Source organism: Heteronotia binoei, chromosome 2 (assembly GCF_032191835.1).
Source record: "Heteronotia binoei isolate CCM8104 ecotype False Entrance Well chromosome 2, APGP_CSIRO_Hbin_v1, whole genome shotgun sequence".
Classification (NCBI taxonomy): Eukaryota; Metazoa; Chordata; class Lepidosauria; order Squamata; family Gekkonidae; genus Heteronotia; species Heteronotia binoei.
In genome coordinates, this window is record NC_083224.1 from 58748966 (window position 1) to 58752481 (window position 3516).

Genomic DNA, 3516 nt, shown 5'->3' on the forward strand with positions numbered 1-3516 from the left:
ATTGAGGTTTTGGTACTATGGAAATATTTTTGAATATAATCAGTGAACAACTAAACTTTAATTGGTTGACAGTCTTAAGGCACAAATAAATGTGACAAAGATCTCTGCCTGTAAAACAAAAATTACACCTACACACAGCTCAGATTTGGATCAAGGCTATGATCAAAAAGGATCATGGGAGTTTAATTTTGCCAATGTAAATCTAGGTTCCCTGAGTTTCTGTTAGCTTTTAAAGGAAAAGACATTCCCTTAAAAACCTCAACTTTCCTTCTTAAAATATTAATACCAATATTTCTTTCTTTGAAATACTAATAGTCAGGGGTTGTTTTGTGGGAAAATAGGTAGCAGAGCTTATTGACATAACCCATTAGCATATGCCGCCACCCCCCAGCCAAAAGCAACCTGATGCAAGAAAGGAGAGCCCCGGGCAAGGGAGGCCTGCTTGGGCTGGCTATAGATCCAGCCAGCCCAAGCAGACCTCACTTGCTCTCCTGGGCCACCCCCACCACCAAGTCAAAAGGCCAGCAAGTCACCCACCTCCCAAAATCACATAAGAAGTGGAGAAAGGGTGGCACAGGCTTTTCCAGGGGTTAATGAGGGCTGCTGGGGATGTGGCAAGGCCCCTGGTGGCTGGCTGGCTGCCAACTCTCCTAATCCAGGGTTGTTATGCAGCTGCACCTACTATTCAATGGACAAAGTAGGTGGGGAGGAAGAGGGGGAACCCCCAGAAAGGTCCAGGAGCTGTGATCCTGTGAGCGCCTGCTGAATCTGAGGCCTGCTAATAGTATTTAAAAGCCTCGTCTTGATTAGTAAAATTGAGTGCAGGTGAGAGGGGGATTAAATTCCCTCTTTCTTCCCAGCATGGCCCTGATCTGAATAAAGACTGCGTGCACATGTCATGTCCCTCTTACAGAGAAACGAAGATCTATTATTTTCATCATGTCTTTGTGCCATTGCTTTCTGCCTTTCTTAATCTCTCCCTGCTATGCAATATGTGATCTCCTAGGGCACTCTTGTCTGCCATTTGTTTCTTTTACCTTAGTTCTCCACCTTCTTTTGGCCGCTTCCTTCTCCACTTTCTGCAGCTTCTATGTAGGGTTGCCAATCCCCAAGTGGGGGCAGGAGATCCCCTGGTTTGGAGGCTTCAGGATCATCAGAAAGTGTGGGGGGGGGGGGGAGGAAATGTTTGCTGGGCACTCATTATTCCCTATGGAGACTGATTCCCATAGGGAATAATGGAGAATTGATCCACCTGGAGCTCTGGGGGGCCCCTGTTTTTTGAGGTGGAGGCACCAAATTTTCAGCATAGCATCCAGTACCTCTCCTCAAAACACCCTCCAAGTTTCAAAAATATTGGACCACTGGGTCCAATTCTATGACCCCCAAAAGAAAGTGCCCCCTATCTACTTCATTATTTCCAACACAGGGAAGGCATTTAAAGGTGTGCGTTCCCTTTAAATGTGAAGGCCAGAACTCCCTTTGGAGTTCAATTATGCTTGTCACAACCTTTCTCCTGGCTCCACCCCCAATGCCTCCTGGCTCCACCCCCAAAGTCCCCAGATATTTTTTGAACTGGACATGGCAACCCTACTTCTATGTCATCTTCCTGTTCCATCCTCTTGTGTTGTTCCTGGTCCTGTTGCTTGTAATAATATCTGTGCAACGGACCAGCACCTGTTCCCACACAAAGAGTAATAGGACATTTTTGGAAATCAACATCCATAAGGGCTGTGCTTCAATGTATGTCTAACACCCCCTCCCTTCAACCAGAGTACCACTGTACCGAATGCTAGTTAGTTTGTGTTAAATGTTGCAGAAAAACTGATAATAATGCAAGCCCATTAGATATAGATTTGGAGCTTAGCAGGAGCAGCACCAATGTGAGACTGAAATCACACATGCACAGTAAGGTACAGGGAGGCTGAAATGTGATTATATGTAAACACAATACAAACAAAATTAAAACTCCTCTCTTGTTCACCCATCCACAGCATGAATGGGAGAAGACCTAAATGGCATGAATGAATCTGGCTAGATTGCTGCTATAAAAGTCTCATAAGGTCCATTCAGGCAGATGGGAATGACTGCAAGTTTCCTCTCCCCTCCTTACTGAGGGCTATGTAAGCATATAAAAGGCTCAGAAGGAGGAGTATCAGGGGCATTGCTTTGTTAGTGTCCAACAAAGAGCCCTGTCTTCCTCACAGCCTACAGACAGTAAAGCTTTTCAAATATGTTAGAAACCTGAGTCAAGTACTCCGTGCCTGCTCATGTGCCCCAAAGTACGACATGGTGGATCAACAGGCAACATTCGATTTCATGTGGCTCATAAAGCAGTTTGAATGCCTGCCAGTTTTAACAGGAGGCTCGTACCAATTCAGTTGTAGGTGGACGATCACCGCCATATGATTTATTGGTCTAACCCTATAAACACAGCACACTACCATGTGCAACGAACAATGGTACAATTAGAATAGATCCCAAAGGATAGTTCCCAGCAGCCCATTCTTAATAAAAATGAATAACTAACTAAAACTGGTTTTTTTTTACATTTTCTTTTTTGATCATTTAACATCATTAACACTTTTAAATGAGACATTATGAAATCCTACAAAGGAACAGAAAGGACTTTCTCTACATCTTAGTGTTAACTAGCCAAGGGAAGGAAAGCATCACATAATGGGTGATTTGTTATTCTTCCACCACAGCTAATCACATAACACATTCCTTTTTTTTAAACTTTGATTTTGGTGCATTTGGGTTTTCTTGTCTGTAGAATGTTTTCAACATTTCCACAGCTTCTGATTGATAACCAGCTATGCACTGGAATGGTTCTCCTGTGTTTGTTAAGGTAGCAGAAGAGGTGTTCAAAACAGAATCACAACTTCCAAACCGTTCATTTTGGCAACTGTATACAAGTGGGGTTTTCATCATGCACGGGGCAGCTGCACACATTATACAGGGCTCTACAGTGACATATAACACTGTATGCCAAAACACTTTGGGATCTTTGTTCTGCTGACGACATCAGGCTATCATCTTATCAATTGTCACAATTTTTGCATAGTGAGTAGCATTTTTAGTTTCATACACTTCATTTTTCTCTTTCCCTATGATCTTGTTATTGTAGACCATGAGACAGCCAATGGGCATCTCACCATTTTCTAGTGCTTCCTTAGCCATGTTTACGGCTTGATCCATCCAGGCCTCTGTCTCTTCTGCAATCACCTACCTAGAATGTCTCTGTACATGTTCCTGTAGGCCTGATAAGGAATGGATGGTGGTGTTTATGGAGCTGGGACCCAGATGGGATCCAGGGAAAGGGGCAGAGACTTCAAATACTTGATAGTGTTTTTTAACAATGATATTGTCAGTCTACATTTTCTAGATATTTTCTGCTTAACTACAATCCCAATAGTTTACAAACAATCACATCCATAGGTAGTTTTAGGATGGAGATCCTCATAAAATGACTAAATACAAAAGGTGGATGGAGATTTGGGGTATTTAATAAAGATT

The 3516-nt window shown here is 42.9% G+C and overlaps 1 pseudogene; it reads right to left on the reverse strand.

Annotated features, from left to right (window-relative positions):
• Positions 1–2699: 2699 nt before the first annotated feature.
• On the reverse strand, positions 2700–3220 carry LOC132567571 (tRNA-specific adenosine deaminase 2-like; annotated as a pseudogene).
• Positions 3221–3516: the final 296 nt, after the last annotated feature.